The sequence below is a fragment of the Seriola aureovittata genome, chromosome 4, assembly GCF_021018895.1.
Source record: "Seriola aureovittata isolate HTS-2021-v1 ecotype China chromosome 4, ASM2101889v1, whole genome shotgun sequence".
NCBI classification, from domain to species: Eukaryota; Metazoa; Chordata; class Actinopteri; order Carangiformes; family Carangidae; genus Seriola; species Seriola aureovittata.
In genome coordinates, this window is record NC_079367.1 from 755,340 (window position 1) to 773,256 (window position 17,917).

Genomic DNA, 17,917 nt, shown 5'->3' on the forward strand with positions numbered 1-17,917 from the left:
TTGTTATTAACCAGACATTTAATGTGGTCAATTTTAGGCAGCTTTCAGTGCTCGGTCAGAGGTCAAATCTGGTCTCTATATTTAAGCTGCTATTTCAGGATAGCATTATCTGATTTAGTGGAGTAATACCTCATTGTAAAGCTTAGATTCTCTTCTTTCCCACAAGTCTTGGCTTTCCATCCTATCACAAAGCTAGGTCGCTGTTGGGGAACATTCGTCCGTCAAAAAGGGGGGAGAAGGGGGAAGGAGGAAAAAAAGGGAAAAATGAGAAAGAAAGATAGAAATGAAGTGAACATTTTATTTTATATCCATGACTACTTGATGGATGCATTTCTTGCTGCCTGAAGACAAGTAGCAAGCTTTTCATGTTTTTAAATGTTTTGGACCGCCCATGGATGGGATTCGAACCCGCGACTGTAAAAATGCTCTATTTCGATCTGTATCAAAATCCTTAAATTGTTTATCTACATGCAAGGATCATCTGGCATCTTTTAGAAATGTTGATATTTTCATGTTAAGAAATAATATATACATATTTCTTTATATTTCATATACATGTATTTCCTTTAGTGTAACGATTCTTTTTTCTTTTCCCACCTACCTGAAGAAAAGGACTGGACACTGCACGGGGTTCATCACATGACCTGGGTACCAGATCTTTGCATTGCTGACCGTCATTCTGAAAATTTTCTTCATGGATATCAGAGACCACCTCCCATATTTACAACTTGAAATTCCTCTTATATGCATGTTTGTTTTTCTATGTTTCATATTTTTTTTCATGTGTCTGTTATTTAACTTGTAAATAGCATACCATGTTACTATGATTGAGTGTTGTCATCATCATCATTATTATATGCATCATATTGTTGTTATCATTGGGTCACGGACAGTCGGTACTGATCCAAGCTTTATCTTGAGACTTGTAGCAAATCCTGCATTGTCCTGGCCCTCGTTGAGAAAGCAGTCGAGGGTGAAACGGTTAGCACCACACGTACAACACTTTCGGAGTTGGAGCGGGGAACATTTCCATCAAAATTAAATGAATCCACTGGGTCTTCAGATCCTGGCGCGTAGGGGTTGAAAAAAGATTTTCTGTGTTGGTTTGTTGCAGCCAACAAACAAAGCAACTACTGTGTTTCGCTCGTACCTTCGACATTGTTCTACCGAAAGCCAGTGTTCGCGGAGGGAAGTAACGATACGTCTGCAACACGGACTCAGGGGGCGGAACACACACTAGCTCGGGGAGCGTCACCACCCGGGGGGAGGGGCATCGCTTCTTTGACGTCACCAGGGGCGAATCTCCAATCCGCTCGTTTGAGCACACATTTCTTGAAAGGTGGAGAACGCAAAAGAACGGAGGGATGGACTTTTTCATTTTGGGGGGTCGTAGACACGCCAGGGACACATACTACCGATAGAAAACCACGGAAAAGTGCATTTTGCATAATAGGTCCCCTTTAAGACTAGTGTGAATGTCGCAACGGAAAAGTTTGTCCAAAGTCCACAAGTTTGGTGTCTACGGACTCGGCTCGTCACGCTGAGTAACATATGTCAGCCCCAGCCTTCTGAGTCGCTCCCTTCCGAAGGGTCATCTCTCACATGCTGAGGTGCCACACCATTAAGACTAGTGTGAATGTCGCAACGGAAAAGTTTGTCCAAAGTCCACAAGTTTGGTGTCTACGGACTCGGCTCGTCACGCTGAGTAACATATGTCAGCCCCAGCCTTCTGAGTCGCTCCCTTCCGAATGGCCGCCATGGGAGGTTCTCATATGCTGCCGGGAGACACGGTTTTTATTAAATTCTGTGTTTTAATAATTTCCGAAAAATTTTCTCGAAAGTCCACAAATTTGGTATCTACGGACTCGGCTCGTCACGCTGAGTAACATTATGTCAGCCCCAGGCTTCGAAGTCGCTCCCGTCGGAAGGGATGCCTCGTTAAACGTGTCCGAGGCCCGCTTGCTGCGACGAAAAATTTTGTCAAAAGTCCACAAATTGGGTGTCTACGGACTCGGCTCGTCAAGCTGAGTAAAACATATGTCAGCCCCAGCCTTCTGAGTCGCTCCCTTCCGAAGGGTCATCTCTCATATGCTGAGGTGCCACACCATTAAGACTAGTGTGAATGTCGCAACGGAAAAGTTTGTCAAAAGTCCACAAGTTTGGTGTCTACGGACTCGGCTCGTCACGCTGAGTAACATATGTCAGCCCCAGCCTTCTGAGTCGCTCCCTTCCGAATGGCCGCCATGGGAGGTCTCTCATATGCTGCCGGGAGACACGGTTAAATTCTGTGTTTTAATAATTTCCGAAAAATTTTCTCGAAAGTCCACAAATTTGGTGTCTACGGACTCGGCTCGTCACGCTGAGTAACATATGTCAGCCCCAGGCTTCCAAGTCGCTCCCGTCGGAAGGGATGCCTCGTTAAACGTGTCCGAGGCCCGCTTGCTGCGACGAAAAATTTTGTCAAAAGTCCACAAGTTTGGTGTCTACGGACTCGGCTCGTCACGCTGAGTAACATATGTCAGCCCCAGCCTTCTGAGTCGCTCCCTTCCGAATGGCCGCCATGGGAGGTCTCTCATATGCTGCGGGAGACACGGTTAAATTCTGTGTTTTAATAATTTCCGAAAAATTTTCTCGAAAGTCCACAAATTTGGTATCTACGGACTCGGCTCGTCACGCTGAGTAACATATGTCAGCCCCAGGCTTCGAAGTCGCTCCCGTCGGAAGGGATGCCTCGTTAAACGTGTCGAGGCCCGCTTGCTGCGACGAAAAATTTTGTCAAAAGTCCACAAATTGGGTATCTACGGACTCGGCTCGTCAAGCTGAGTAACATATGTCAGCCCCAGCCTTCTGAGTCGCTCCCTTCCGAAGGGTCATCTCTCATATGCTGAGGTGCCACACCATTAAGACTAGTGTGAATGTCGCAACGGAAAAAAGTTTGTCCAAAGTCCACAGTTTGGTGTCTACGGACTCGGCTCGTCACGCTGAGTAACATTGTCAGCCCCAGCCTTCTGAGTCGCTCCCTTCCGAATGGCCGCCATGGGAGGTCTCTCATATGCTGCCGGGAGACCGGTTAAATTCTGTGTTTTAATAATTTCCGAAAAATTTTTCTCGAAAGTCCACAAATTTGGTATCTACGGACTCGGCTCGTCACGCTGAGTAACATATGTCAGCCCCAGGCTTCGATGTCGCTCCGTCGGAAGGGATGCCTCGTTAAACGTGTCCGAGGCCCGCTTGCTGCGACGAAAAATTTTGTCAAAAGTCCCCAAATTGGGTATCTACGGACTCGGCTCGTCAAGCTGAGTAACATATGTCAGCCCCAGCCTTCTGAGTCGCTCCCTTCCGAAGGGTCATCTCTCATATGCTGAGGTGCCACACCATTAAGACTAGTGTGAATGTCGCAACGGAAAAGTTTGTCCAAAGTCCACAGTTTGGTGTCTACGGACTCGGCTCGTCACGCTGAGTAACATTGTCAGCCCCAGCCTTCTGAGTCGCTCCCTTCGAAGGGTCATCTCTCATATGCTGAGGTGCCACACCATTAAGACTAGTGTGAATGTCGCAACGGAAAAGTTTGTCAAAAGTCCACAAGTTTGGTGTCTACGGACTCGGCTCGTCACGCTGAGTAACATATGTCAGCCCCAGCCTTCTGAGTCGCTCCCTTCCGAATGGCCGCCATGGGAGGTTTTTTTTGCTGCCGGGAGACACGGTTAAATTCTGTGTTTTAATAATTTCCGAAAAATTTTCTCGAAAGTCCACAAATTTGGTATCTACGGACTCGGCTCGTCACGCTGAGTAACATATGTCAGCCCCAGGCTTCGAAGTCGCTCCCGTCGGAAGGGATGCCTCGTTAAACGTGTCCGAGGCCCGCTTGCTGCGACGAAAAATTTTGTCAAAAGTCCCCAAATTGGGTATCTACGGACTCGGCTCGTCAAGCTGAGTAACATATGTCAGCCCCAGCCTTCTGAGTCGCTCCCTTCCGAAGGGTCATCTCTCATATGCTGAGGTGCCACACCATTAAGACTAGTGTGAATGTCGCAACGGAAAAGTTTGTCCAAAGTCCACAAGTTTGGTGTCTACGGACTCGGCTCGTCACGCTGAGTAACATATGTCAGCCCCAGCCTTCTGAGTCGCTCCCTTCCGAATGGCCGCCATGGGAGGTCTCTCATATGCTGCCGGGAGACACGGTTAAATTCTGTGTTTTAATAATTTCCGAAAAATTTTCTCGAAAGTCCACAAATTTGGTATCTACGGACTCGGCTCGTCACGCTGAGTAACATATGTCAGCCCCAGGCTTCGAAGTCGCTCCCGTCGGAAGGGATGCCTCGTTAAACGTGTCGAGGCCCGCTTGCTGCGACGAAAAATTTTGTCAAAAGTCCACAAGTTTGGTGTCTACGGACTCGGCTCGTCACGCTGAGTAACATATGTCAGCCCCAGCCTTCTGAGTCGCTCCCTTCCGAATGGCCGCCATGGAGGTCTCTCATATGCTGCGGGAGACACGGTTAAATTCTGTGTTTTAATAATTTCCGAAAAATTTTCTCGAAAGTCCACAAATTTGGTATCTACGGACTCGGCTCGTCACGCTGAGTAACATATGTCAGCCCCAGCTTCTGAGTCGCTCCCTTCCGAATGGCCGCCATGGGAGGTCTCTCATATGCTGCCGGGAGACACGGTTAAATTCTGTGTTTTAATAATTTCCGAAAAATTTTCTCGAAAGTCCACAAATTTGGTATCTACGGACTCGGCTCGTCACGCTGAGTAACATATGTCAGCCCCAGGCTTCGAAGTCGCTCCCGTCGGAAGGGATGCCTCGTTAAACGTGTCCGAGGCCCGCTTGCTGCGACGAAAAATTTTGTCAAAAGTCCACAAATTGGGTATCTACGGACTCGGCTCGTCAAGCTGAGTAACATATGTCAGCCCCAGCCTTCTGAGTCGCTCCCTTCCGAAGGGTCATCTCTCATATGCTGAGGTGCCACACCATTAAGACTAGTGTGAATGTCGCAACGGAAAAGTTTGTCCAAAGTCCACAAATTTGGTGTCTACGGACTCGGCTCGTCACGCTGAGTAACATATGTCAGCCCCAGCCTTCTGAGTCGCTCCCTTCCGAAGGGTCATCTCTCATATGCTGAGGTGCCACACCATTAAGACTAGTGTGAATGTCGCAACGGAAAAGTTTGTCCAAAGTCCACAAGTTTGGTGTCTACGGACTCGCTCGTCACGCTGAGTAACATATGTCAGCCCCAGCCTTCTGAGTCGCTCCTTCCGAAGGGTTATCTCTCATATGCTGAGGTGCCACACCATTAAGACTAGTGTGAATGTCGCAACGGAAAAGGTTGTCCAAAGTCCACAAGTTTGGTGTCTACGGACTCGGCTCGTCACGCTGAGTAACATATGTCAGCCCCAGCCTTCTGAGTCGCTCCCTTCCGAATGGCCGCCATGGGAGGTCTCTCATATGCTGCCGGGAGACACGGTTAAAATCTGTGTTTTAATAATTTCCGAAAAATTTTCTCGAAAGTCCACAAATTTGGTATCTACGGACTCGGCTCGTCACGCTGAGTAACATATGTCAGCCCCAGGCTTCGAAGTCGCTCCCGTCGGAAGGGATGCCTCGTTAAACGTGTCCGAGGCCCGCTTGCTGCGACGAAAAATTTTGTCAAAAGTCCACAAATTGGGTGTCTACGGACTCGGCTCGTCAAGCTGAGTAACATATGTCAGCCCCAGCCTTCTGAGTCGCTCCCTTCCGAAGGGTCATCTCTCATATGCTGAGGTGCCACACCATTAAGACTAGTGTGAATGTCGCAACGGAAAAGTTTGTCCAAAGTCCACAAGTTTGGTGTCTACGGACTCGGCTCGTCACGCTGAGTAACATATGTCAGCCCCAGCCTTCTGAGTCGCTCCCTTCCGAATGGCCGCCATGGAGGTCTCTCATATGCTGCCGGGAGACACGTTAAGTTTTAAATGTCAGTGTTTTTAAATTCTGTGTTTTAATAATTTCCGAAAAATTTTCTCGAAAGTCCACAAATTGGTATCTACGGACTCGGCTCGTCACGCTGAGTAACATATGTCAGCCCCAGGCTTCGAAGTCGCTCCCGTCGGAAGGGATGCCTCGTTAAACGTGTCCGAGGCCCGCTTGCTGCGACGAAAAATTTTGTCAAAAGTCCACAAATTGGGTGTCTACGGACTCGGCTCGTCAAGCTGAGTAACATATGTCAGCCCCAGCCTTCTGAGTCGCTCCCTTCCGAAGGGTCATCTCTCATATGCTGAGGTGCCACACCATTAAGACTAGTGTGAATGTCGCAACGGAAAAGTTTGTCCAAAGTCCACAAGTTTGGTGTCTACGGACTCGGCTCGTCACGCTGAGTAACATATGTCAGCCCCAGCCTTCTGAGTCGCTCCCTTCCGAAGGGTCATCTCTCATATGCTGAGGTGCCACACATTAAGACTAGTGTGAATGTCGCAACGGAAAAGTTTGTCCAAAGTCCACAAGTTTGGTGTCTACGGACTCGGCTCGTCACGCTGAGTAACATATGTCAGCCCCAGCCTTCTGAGTCGCTCCCTTCCGAAGGGTCATCTCTCACATGCTGAGGTGCCACACCATTAAGACTAGTGTGAAAGTCGCAACGGAAAAGTTTGTCCAAAGTCCACAAGTTTGGTGTCTACGGACTCGGCTCGTCACGCTGAGTAACATATGTCAGCCCCAGCCTTCTGAGTCGCTCCCTTCCGAAGGGTCATCTCTCATATGCTGAGGTGCCACACCATTAAGACTAGTGTGAATGTCGCAACGGAAAAGTTTGTCCAAAGTCCACAAGTTTGGTGTCTACGGACTCGGCTCGTCACGCTGAGTAACATATGTCAGCCCCAGCCTTCTGAGTCGCTCCCTTCCGAAGGGTCATCTCTCATATGCTGAGGTGCCACACCATTAAGACTAGTGTGAATGTCGCAACGGAAAAGTTTGTCCAAAGTCCACAAGTTTGGTGTCTACGGACTCGGCTCGTCACGCTGAGTAACATATGTCAGCCCCAGCCTTCTGAGTCGCTCCCTTCCGAAGGGTCATCTCTCATATGCTGAGGTGCCACACCATTAAGACTAGTGTGAATGTCGCAACGGAAAAGTTTGTCCAAAGTCCACAAGTTTGGTGTCTACGGACTCGGCTCGTCACGCTGAGTAACATATGTCAGCCCCAGCCTTCTGAGTCGCTCCCTTCCGAATGGCCGCCATGGGAGGTCTCTCATATGCTGCCGGGAGACACGGTTAAATTCTGTGTTTTAATAATTTCCGAAAAATTTTCTCGAAAGTCCACAAATTTGGTATCTACGGACTCGGCTCGTCACGCTGAGTAACATATGTCAGCCCCAGGCTTCGAAGTCGCTCCCGTCGGAAGGGATGCCTCGTTAAACGTGTCCGAGGCCCGCTTGCTGCGACGAAAAATTTTGTCAAAAGTCCACAAATTGGGTATCTACGGACTCGGCTCGTCAAGCTGAGTAACATATGTCAGCCCCAGCCTTCTGAGTCGCTCCCTTCCGAAGGGTCATCTCTCATATGCTGAGGTGCCACACCATTAAGACTAGTGTGAATGTCGCAACGGAAAAGTTTGTCCAAAGTCCACAAGTTTGGTGTCTACGGACTCGGCTCGTCACGCTGAGTAACATATGTCAGCCCCAGCCTTCTGAGTCGCTCCCTTCCGAAGGGTCATCTCTCATATGCTGAGGTGCCACACCATTAAGACTAGTGTGAATGTGCAACGGAAAAGTTTGTCCAAAGTCCACAAGTTTGGTGTCTACGGACTCGGCTCGTCACGCTGAGTAACATATGTCAGCCCCAGCCTTCTGAGTCGCTCCCTTCCGAATGGCCGCCATGGAGGTCTCTCATATGCTGCGGGAGACACGGTTAAATTCTGTGTTTTAATAATTTCCGAAAAATTTTTCCAAAGTCCACAAATTTGGTATCTACGGACTCGGCTCGTCACGCTGAGTAACATATGTCAGCCCCAGCCTTCTGAGTCGCTCCCTTCCGAATGGCCGCCATGGGAGGTCTCTCATATGCTGCCGGGAGACACGGTTAAATTCTGTGTTTTATAATTTCCGAAAAATTTTCTCGAAAGTCCACAAATTTGGTATCTACGGACTCGGCTCGTCACGCTGAGTAACATATGTCAGCCCCAGGCTTCGAAGTCGCTCCCGTCGGAAGGGATGCCTCGTTAAACGTGTCCGAGGCCGCTTGCTGCGACGAAAAATTTTGTCAAAAGTCCACAAATTGGGTGTCTACGGACTCGGCTCGTCAAGCTGAGTAACATATGTCAGCCCCAGCCTTCTGAGTCGCTCCCTTCCGAAGGGTCATCTCTCATATGCTGAGGTGCCACACCATTAAGACTAGTGTGAATGTCGCAACGGAAAAGTTTGTCCAAAGTCCACAAGTTTGGTGTCTACGGACTCGGCTCGTCACGCTGAGTAACATATGTCAGCCCCAGCCTTCTGAGTCGCTCCCTTCCGAAGGGTCATCTCTCATATGCTGAGGTGCCACACCATTAAGACTAGTGTGAATGTCGCAACGGAAAAGTTTGTCCAAAGTCCACAAGTTTGGTGTCTACGGACTCGGCTCGTCACGCTGAGTAACATATGTCAGCCCCAGCCTTCTGAGTCGCTCCCTTCCGAATGGCCGCCATGGGAGGTCTCTCATATGCTGCCGGGAGACACGGTTAAATTCTGTGTTTTAATAATTTCCGAAAAATTTTCTCGAAAGTCCACAAATTTGGTATCTACGGACTCGGCTCGTCACGCTGAGTAACATATGTCAGCCCCAGGCTTCGAAGTCGCTCCCGTCGGAAGGGATGCCTCGTTAAACGTGTCCGAGGCCCGCTTGCTGCGACGAAAAATTTTGTCAAAAGTCCACAAATTGGGTGTCTACGGACTCGGCTCGTCAAGCTGAGTAACATATGTCAGCCCCAGCCTTCTGAGTCGCTCCCTTCCGAAGGGTCATCTCTCATATGCTGAGGTGCCACACCATTAAGACTAGTGTGAATGTCGCAACGGAAAAGTTTGTCCAAAGTCCACAAGTTTGGTGTCTACGGACTCGGCTCGTCACGCTGAGTAACATATGTCAGCCCCAGCCTTCTGAGTCGCTCCCTTCCGAATGGCCGCCATGGGAGGTCTCTCATATGCTGCCGGGAGACACGGTTAAATTCTGTGTTTTAATAATTTCCGAAAAATTTTCTCGAAAGTCCACAAATTTGGTATCTACGGACTCGGCTCGTCACGCTGAGTAACATATGTCAGCCCCAGCCTTCTGAGTCGCTCCCTTCCGAAGGGTCATCTCTCATATGCTGAGGTGCCACACCATTAAGACTAGTGTGAATGTCGCAACGGAAAAGTTTGTCCAAAGTCCACAAGTTTGGTGTCTACGGACTCGGCTCGTCACGCTGAGTAACATATGTCAGCCCCAGCCTTCTGAGTCGCTCCCTTCCGAAGGGTCATCTCTCATATGCTGAGGTGCCACACCATTAAGACTAGTGTGAATGTCGCAACGGAAAAGTTTGTCCAAAGTCCACAAGTTTGGTGTCTACGGACTCGGCTCGTCACGCTGAGTAACATATGTCAGCCCCAGCCTTCTGAGTCGCTCCCTTCCGAAGGGTCATCTCTCATATGCTGAGGTGCCACACCATTAAGACTAGTGTGAATGTCGCAACGGAAAAGTTTGTCCAAAGTCCACAAGTTTGGTGTCTACGGACTCGGCTCGTCACGCTGAGTAACATATGTCAGCCCCAGCCTTCTGAGTCGCTCCCTTCCGAATGGCCGCCATGGGAGGTCTCTCATATGCTGCGGGAGACACGGTTAAATTCTGTGTTTTAATAATTTCCGAAAAATTTTCTCGAAAGTCCACAAATTTGGTATCTACGGACTCGGCTCGTCACGCTGAGTAACATATGTCAGCCCCAGGCTTCGAAGTCGCTCCCGTCGGAAGGGATGCCTCGTTAAACGTGTCCGAGGCCTGCTTGCTGCGACGAAAAATTTTGTCAAAAGTCCACAAATTGGGTGTCTACGGACTCGGCTCGTCACGCTGAGTAACATATGTCAGCCCCAGCCTTCTGAGTCGCTCCCTTCCGAAGGGTCATCTCTCATATGCTGAGGTGCCACACCATTAAGACTAGTGTGAATGTCGCAACGGAAAAGTTTGTCCAAAGTCCACAAGTTTGGTGTCTACGGACTCGGCTCGTCACGCTGAGTAACATATGTCAGCCCCAGCCTTCTGAGTCGCTCCCTTCCGAAGGGTCATCTCTCATATGCTGAGGTGCCACACCATTAAGACTAGTGTGAATGTCGCAACGGAAAAGTTTGTCCAAAGTCCACAAGTTTGGTGTCTACGGACTCGGCTCGTCACGCTGAGTAACATATGTCAGCCCCAGCCTTCTGAGTCGCTCCCTTCCGAATGGCCGCCATGGGAGGTCTCTCATATGCTGCCGGGAGACACGGTTAAATTCTGTGTTTTAATAATTTCCGAAAAATTTTCTCGAAAGTCCACAAATTTGGTATCTACGGACTCGGCTCGTCACGCTGAGTAACATATGTCAGCCCCAGGCTTCGAAGTCGCTCCGTCGGAAGGGATGCCTCGTTAAACGTGTCCGAGGCCCGCTTGCTGCGACGAAAAAATTTTGTCAAAAGTCCCCAAATTGGGTATCTACGGACTCGGCTCGTCAAGCTGAGTAACATATGTCAGCCCCAGCCTTCTGAGTCGCTCCCTTCCGAAGGGTCATCTCTCATATGCTGAGGTGCCACACCATTAAGACTAGTGTGAATGTCGCAACGGAAAAGTTTGTCCAAAGTCCACAAGTTTGGTGTCTACGGACTCGGCTCGTCACGCTGAGTAACATATGTCAGCCCCAGCCTTCTGAGTCGCTCCCTTCCGAAGGGTCATCTCTCATATGCTGAGGTGCCACACCATTAAGACTAGTGTGAATGTCGCAACGGAAAAGTTTGTCCAAAGTCCACAAGTTTGGTGTCTACGGACTCGGCTCGTCACGCTGAGTAACATATGTCAGCCCCAGCCTTCTGAGTCGCTCCCTTCCGAATGGCCGCCATGGGAGGTCTCTCATATGCTGCCGGGAGACACGGTTAAATTCTGTGTTTTAATAATTTCCGAAAAATTTTCTCGAAAGTCCACAAATTTGGTATCTACGGACTCGGCTCGTCACGCTGAGTAACAAATGTCAGCCCCAGGCTTCGAAGTCGCTCCCGTCGGAAGGGATGCCTCGTTAAACGTGTCCGAGGCCCGCTTGCTGCGACGAAAAATTTTGTCAAAAGTCCACAAATTGGGTGTCTACGGACACGGCTCGTCACGCTGAGTAACATATGTCAGCCCCAGCCTTCTGAGTCGCTCCCTTCCGAAGGTCATCTCTCATATGCTGAGGTGCCACACCATTAAGACTAGTGTGAATGTCGCAACGGAAAAGTTTGTCCAAAGTCCACAAGTTTGGTGTCTACGGACTCGGCTCGTCACGCTGAGTAACATATGTCAGCCCCAGCCTTCTGAGTCGCTCCCTTCCGAAGGGTCATCTCTCATATGCTGAGGTGCCACACCATTAAGACTAGTGTGAAAGTCGCAACGGAAAAGTTTGTCCAAAGTCCACAAGTTTGGTGTCTACGACTCGGCTCGTCACGCTGAGTAACATATGTCAGCCCCAGCCTTCTGAGTCGCTCCCTTCCGAATGGCCGCCATGGGAGGTCTCTCATATGCTGCGGGAGACACGGTTAAATTCTGTGTTTTAATAATTTCCGAAAAATTTTCTCGAAAGTCCACAAATTTGGTATCTACGGACTCGGCTCGTCACGCTGAGTAACATATGTCAGCCCCAGGCTTCGAAGTCGCTCCCGTCGGAAGGGATGCCTCGTTAAACGTGTCCGAGGCCCGCTTGCTGCGACAAAAATTTTGTCAAAAGTCCCCAAATTGGGTATCTACGACTCGGCTCGTCAAGCTGAGTAACATATGTCAGCCCCAGCCTTCTGAGTCGCTCCCTTCCGAAGGGTCATCTCTCATATGCTGAGGTGCCACACCATTAAGACTAGTGTGAATGTCGCAACGGAAAAGTTTGTCCAAAGTCCACAAGTTTGGTGTCTACGGACTCGGCTCGTCACGCTGAGTAACATATGTCAGCCCCAGCCTTCTGAGTCGCTCCCTTCCGAAGGGTCATCTCTCATATGCTGAGGTGCCACACCATTAAGACTAGTGTGAATGTCGCAACGGAAAAGTTTGTCCAAAGTCCACAAGTTTGGTGTCTACGGACTCGGCTCGTCACGCTGAGTAACATATGTCAGCCCCAGCCTTCTGAGTCGCTCCCTTCCGAATGGCCGCCATGGGAGGTTTCTCATATGCTGCCGGGAGACACGGTTAAATTCTGTGTTTTAATAATTTCCGAAAAATTTTCTCGAAAGTCCACAAATTTGGTATCTACGGACTCGGCTCGTCACGCTGAGTAACATATGTCAACCCCAGCCTTCTGAGTCGCTCCCTTCCGAATGGCCGCCATGGGAGGTTTCTCATATGCTGCCGGGAGACACGGTTAAATTCTGTGTTTTAATAATTTCCGAAAAATTTTCTCGAAAGTCCACAAATTTGGTATCTACGGACTCGGCTCGTCACGCTGAGTAACATATGTCAGCCCCAGGCTTCGAAGTCGCTCCCGTCGGAAGGGATGCCTCGTTAAACGTGTCCGAGGCCCGCTTGCTGCGACGAAAAATTTTGTCAAAAGTCCCCAAATTGGGTATCTACGGACTCGGCTCGTCAAGCTGAGTAACATATGTCAGCCCCAGCCTTCTGAGTCGCTCCCTTCCGAAGGTCATCTCTCATATGCTGAGGTGCCACACCATTAAGACTAGTGTGAATGTCGCAACGAAAATTTTGTCAAAAGTCCACAAGTTTGGTGTCTACGGACTCGCTCGTCACGCTGAGTAACATATGTCAGCCCCAGCCTTCTGAGTCGCTCCCTTCCGAAGGGTCATCTCTCATATGCTGAGGTGCCACACCATTAAGACTAGTGTGAATGTCGCAACGGAAAAGTTTGTCCAAAGTCCACAAGTTTGGTGTCTACGGACTCGGCTCGTCACGCTGAGTAACATATGTCAGCCCCAGCCTTCTGAGTCGCTCCCTTCCGAATGGCCGCCATGGGAGGTCTCTCATATGCTGCCGGGAGACACGGTTAAATTCTGTGTTTTAATAATTTCCGAAAAATTTTCTCGAAAGTCCACAAATTTGGTATCTACGGACTCGGCTCGTCACGCTGAGTAACATATGTCAGCCCCAGGCTTCGAAGTCGCTCCCGTCGGAAGGGATGCCTCGTTAAACGTGTCCGAGGCCCGCTTGCTGCGACGAAAAATTTTGTCAAAAGTCCCCAAATTGGGTGTCTACGGACTCGGCTCGTCACGCTGAGTAACATATGTCAGCCCCAGCCTTCTGAGTCGCTCCCTTCCGAAGGGTCATCTCTCATATGCTGAGGTGCCACACCATTAAGACTAGTGTGAATGTCGCAACGGAAAAGTTTGTCCAAAGTCCACAAGTTTGGTGTCTACGGACTCGGCTCGTCACGCTGAGTAACATATGTCAGCCCCAGCCTTCTGAGTCGCTCCCTTCCGAAGGGTCATCTCTCATATGCTGAGGTGCCACACCATTAAAGGGGACATATTATGCTCCTTTTCAACAAGTTTGAATAAGTCTCAGAGGTCCCCAAAGCATGTATTTGAAGCTTTTTGCTAAAAAATCCACTCCGATCCTATATTTCAGCATGCCTGTAAACCCCTCTTTTTGAGCCCTGTTCAGAACAGGCTGTTTCTGTGTCTGTAGCTTTAAATGCAATGAGCTGCGCCTGACCACGCCCCTCTCCGGAAGGGGATGCCGTTCGGGCTTCTGGCACCGTGCTCCAATGTTTACGGTGACCGTGACCGGCAACCTGGCGTCGGTAGCGATTTGGTTCAACCACACGACTTTTATCCAGAATCTGAGCCAGAGGGAGAGGCTGCTGAAGAAGTTCAAACTCTACAACTGCAGCAGGACGTTTCTGAATGGTTGGTAACCAATTTTGTGTATTTTGACTTTACATTTTCAGTTTGTTGATGAGAGCTGGCACACAGTTACTAACATGTAGCTAGGTAGCTAATGCTAACTGTTACTGTCTCGTCATTACTGGAGCTCTTTTGGTAAATAAGCACTATTGTGAATAGTGTAATGTAGTTATCTGTCATGCCTCCTTAGATATACTTTTACAGTCTGAAAATGTTTGTTGTATGTGGACTGCTACAGGTGTTCAATGTCAGTACTAGTCAGATATATTAATAGGTGCTGACAAAGTAAATCATTTTTCTCCATGTTTTGAGCAGAGATGCTCATCATGACATCTTCCTTTATGTAGTAAATTTATTTTGTGTATTACAGTAAAAGCTGTAAATCAGCATAAACATGTCTGACAGCAACAGTAATCTTTAGTCAAAGACTAAACTGGCAGTTTTCTACACTACACTGTTGTCAAGCTCCACATTATATGCAATAAGTGACATGTTATAAATTACCTCGGTTATATCTGTTATATATTTTGGATAGGTGCTCCTGTGGAAACTGTGCAACCATGCCCACAGAAGCTGAGAATATCTGCTGCTAGGAGATACCACAGGTAACATTCTCACTAGACAAACTAATCATTAATTTGTTTTGATTACATTACATTTATAATAAACCATAGAATGTCCCATTTGCAATTCACTGTAGGTTACCAGACGGCTATGGGAGATCGAGGAAGATTTACCATTTACGGTCGGCCGTCCTGGGTTGGAGCCGCTCTGCCTCATTGTGTACTCCCTCCAGAATGCCCGCAACATGTACCGCACTGACTACGGTCCTTTACAGTTGAGAGGAATACACCAGTATGTTTTGCTTCTTTGTAAAAACATAGTTTCAATCTAAATAAAAGATGTTAGGCAGTCTTGTTTTACCTCAGTGCACATAATTTTACAATGGTAATAACACACCACAAATAGAGTAACACACACTCAAATAAATTAGTTTAGCTGCTCTTTGATTTGTAAAGTTCTTCTATCAGCAGATAGTGTGCATATAATATATGAATTCAGAGGAGTCATTTCTTTAGTAACAATCAAGCATTTATTTACATCAAATAAGGCAGTTATAATCAGTGATAATAAAAAAAAAACTGTAGGATTCACTGGATCCATATAAAAAATTGTGAGACACAACATAGATATATGTTTGCAAGACTAAATGCCCTGTCCAGTTGTTGTAGTCAGTACAGGTATCTAGCCTATAGGAGCTTTGTGAGCTGGTGCTGGGGCTTCCTTGGTTGCAGAATCTGGGTCGTCATTCCAGCCTGCGTGGTCCTACACATCCATGCCGTGTTTCCTGACGCCACAGGCCGGTACGTGGGCTTTAGACTGGCCCATGATAGAACCGGGACACAGAGCTGGATATGACCTCCTCCTTCTCAGGCCGCTCGAACTGTGCAGTGAGGTCCTCTGGGATGGGGATGGCCAAAGCAGCTTCTGTGTATGGTCCCAGGTCACAAAGACTTTTTCAAATATGAGGTCCACCACATTCCCTGTTTGATAAAACACAAAAGATTTTTTTTTTACATTTTTCACTTTTTTTTTTTTACAAAACAATGATTGAAAGTCTGTTTCTAACCTCCTGATATTTTCTTTACTGTATTTTGTTGTTGATGGAACTGTCATAACATTATATGTGCAATATTTAATACAATGTGTACAAAACATTTTTTGGTTGAAAAATAAAATAATATAACACTTATAGAATGTCGCCTCAGTCTTAACTGGTGTAGCTCTGCATTCTCCCTTCATGGCTTTTGGAAATTGGACCTTGAACAGTGGTTCACCTTCTTTTGTTTGGGCTTGTGGTCGGTCAGCATTTTCATTGTAGTACATGGCAGCCAGGTGACAGATGATGACAGAAACCTTAGCCTACACACTCTCACAAGTTGTAAGTAACCACAGCTTCATTTACCTGCACATTATTCCAAGACTGATAAATGACTGTTAGGTTTATCAAAAGTAGATGCACTTCAGATGGCTACAGACCTGTACTTCTGATGTGAGGCTGAAGACTCTTCAAGGATAACTGTGTGCCTGCAGTGGGTCAGTCTGGCATGCAACACCCCTTGTTGCAGGAAGCTGTATAGATGGCCTGAACAGAGGAAACAGAGGTTACACCAACATCTCCTCAAATGTGTAGTTATGGCAACAGCTGCAAACAGTGCAAGAATGATAACAGATGCTCTCAATTGTGTGTAAACTGGGTTGTCGATAGCTTGTAAATGCTGCAAATAGCTCACTATATGTGCAAGATGCAAAAAATGTGTATTATAGACTATCCCCTTGGACATATCCACTTAACTGTATGTTTATCTAGATATTCCCTACAGGCACTGTATCTGTAAACATGATATAAACGTTAAAACGGCCGTTATAAGGCATGACTCTCAATAATAACTTTCACAGCACTAATAAACAAGCCCGGACACCTATGCTAATCACTACGAGCTTATTTTTAGTCCGAATTTTACCTGCTTGACTTTACAGACAGCTAAAACGCCTTTAAAGTATAATACATTTAACAGGGTGGCTCTAATCAATGTCATACGGCGATACCAAGCAGAAGAATTGCATACAATCTGTACCCGGCTATACCCGCTGCGTTGTCGACGACGCTAAACGTTAGCCACATTAGCTGCCATGCTAACAACACACGCAACAGGCTCTCGTGAACAAACAGTAAAGCAACATAAAATGGTAAAACTTACAGCTTCGAAGTTCAAAGTTGGGTCACGGACAGTCGGTACTGATCCAAGCTTTATCTTGAGACTTGTAGCAAATCCTGCATTGTCCTGGCCCTCGTTGAGAAAGCAGTCCGAGGTGAAACGGTTAGCACACACGTACAACACTTTCGGAGTTGGAGCGGGAACATTTCCATCAAAAATAAAATGAATCCACTGGGTCTTCAGATCCTCGGGCGTAGGGGTTGAAAAAAGATTTCTGTGTTGGTTTGTGCAGCCAACAACAAAGCAACTACTGTGTTTCGCTCGTACCTTCGACATTGTTCTACCGAAAGCCAGTGTTCGCGAGGGAAGTAACGATACCGTCTGCAACACGGACTCAGGGGGCGGAACACACACCTAGCTCGGGGAGCGTCACCCACCCGGGGGGAGGGGCATCGCCCTTCTTGACGTCACCAGGGGCGAATCTCCAATCCGCTCGTTTGAGCACACATTTCTTGAAAGGTGGAGAAAGCAAAAGAACGAGAGGATGGACTTTTCTCATGTTTGGGGGGTCCGTAGACACGCCAGGGACACATACTACCGATAGAAAACCACGGAAAAGTGCATTTTGCATAATAGGTCCCCTTTAAGACTAGTGTGAATGTCGCAACGGAAAAGTTTGTCCAAAGTCCACAAGTTTGGTGTCTACGGACTCGGCTCGTCACGCTGAGTAACATATGTCAGCCCCAGCCTTCTGAGTCGCTCCCTTCCGAATGGCCGCCATGGAGGTCTCTCATATGCTGCCGGGAGACACGGTTAAATTCTGTGTTTTAATAATTTCCGAAAAATTTTCTCGAAAGTCCACAAATTTGGTATCTACGGACTCGGCTCGTCACGCTGAGTAACATATTTCAGCCCCAGGCTTCGAAGTCGCTCCCGTCGGAAGGGATGCCTCGTTAAACGTGTCCGAGGCCCGCTTGCTGCGACGAAAAATTTTGTCAAAAGTCCACAAATTGGGTGTCTACGGACTCGGCTCATCACGCTGAGTAACATATCTCAGCCCCAGCCTTCTGAGTCGCTCCCTTCCGAAGGGTCATCTCTCATATGCTGAGGTGCCACACCATTAAGACTAGTGTGAATGTCGCAACGGAAAAGTTTGTC

At 47.9% G+C, this 17,917-nt stretch overlaps 2 long non-coding RNA genes across 2 annotated transcripts; one reads left to right on the plus strand and one right to left on the minus strand.

The window, feature by feature from the left end:
• Positions 1-13,655: 13,655 nt before the first annotated feature.
• On the plus strand, positions 13,656-14,878 carry LOC130167558 (uncharacterized). Its single transcript, XR_008827306.1, has 3 exons — positions 13,656-14,042; positions 14,575-14,644; positions 14,740-14,878. It is a non-coding gene; the product is annotated as an uncharacterized LOC130167558 (long non-coding RNA).
• Positions 14,879-15,451: 573 nt separating this feature from the next.
• On the minus strand, positions 15,452-17,379 carry LOC130167560 (uncharacterized). Its single transcript, XR_008827308.1, has 3 exons — positions 16,802-17,379; positions 16,080-16,185; positions 15,452-15,583 (listed from the first exon to the last, which is right to left on the minus strand). It is a non-coding gene; the product is annotated as an uncharacterized LOC130167560 (long non-coding RNA).
• Between the last annotated feature and the right edge of the window lie 538 nt (positions 17,380-17,917).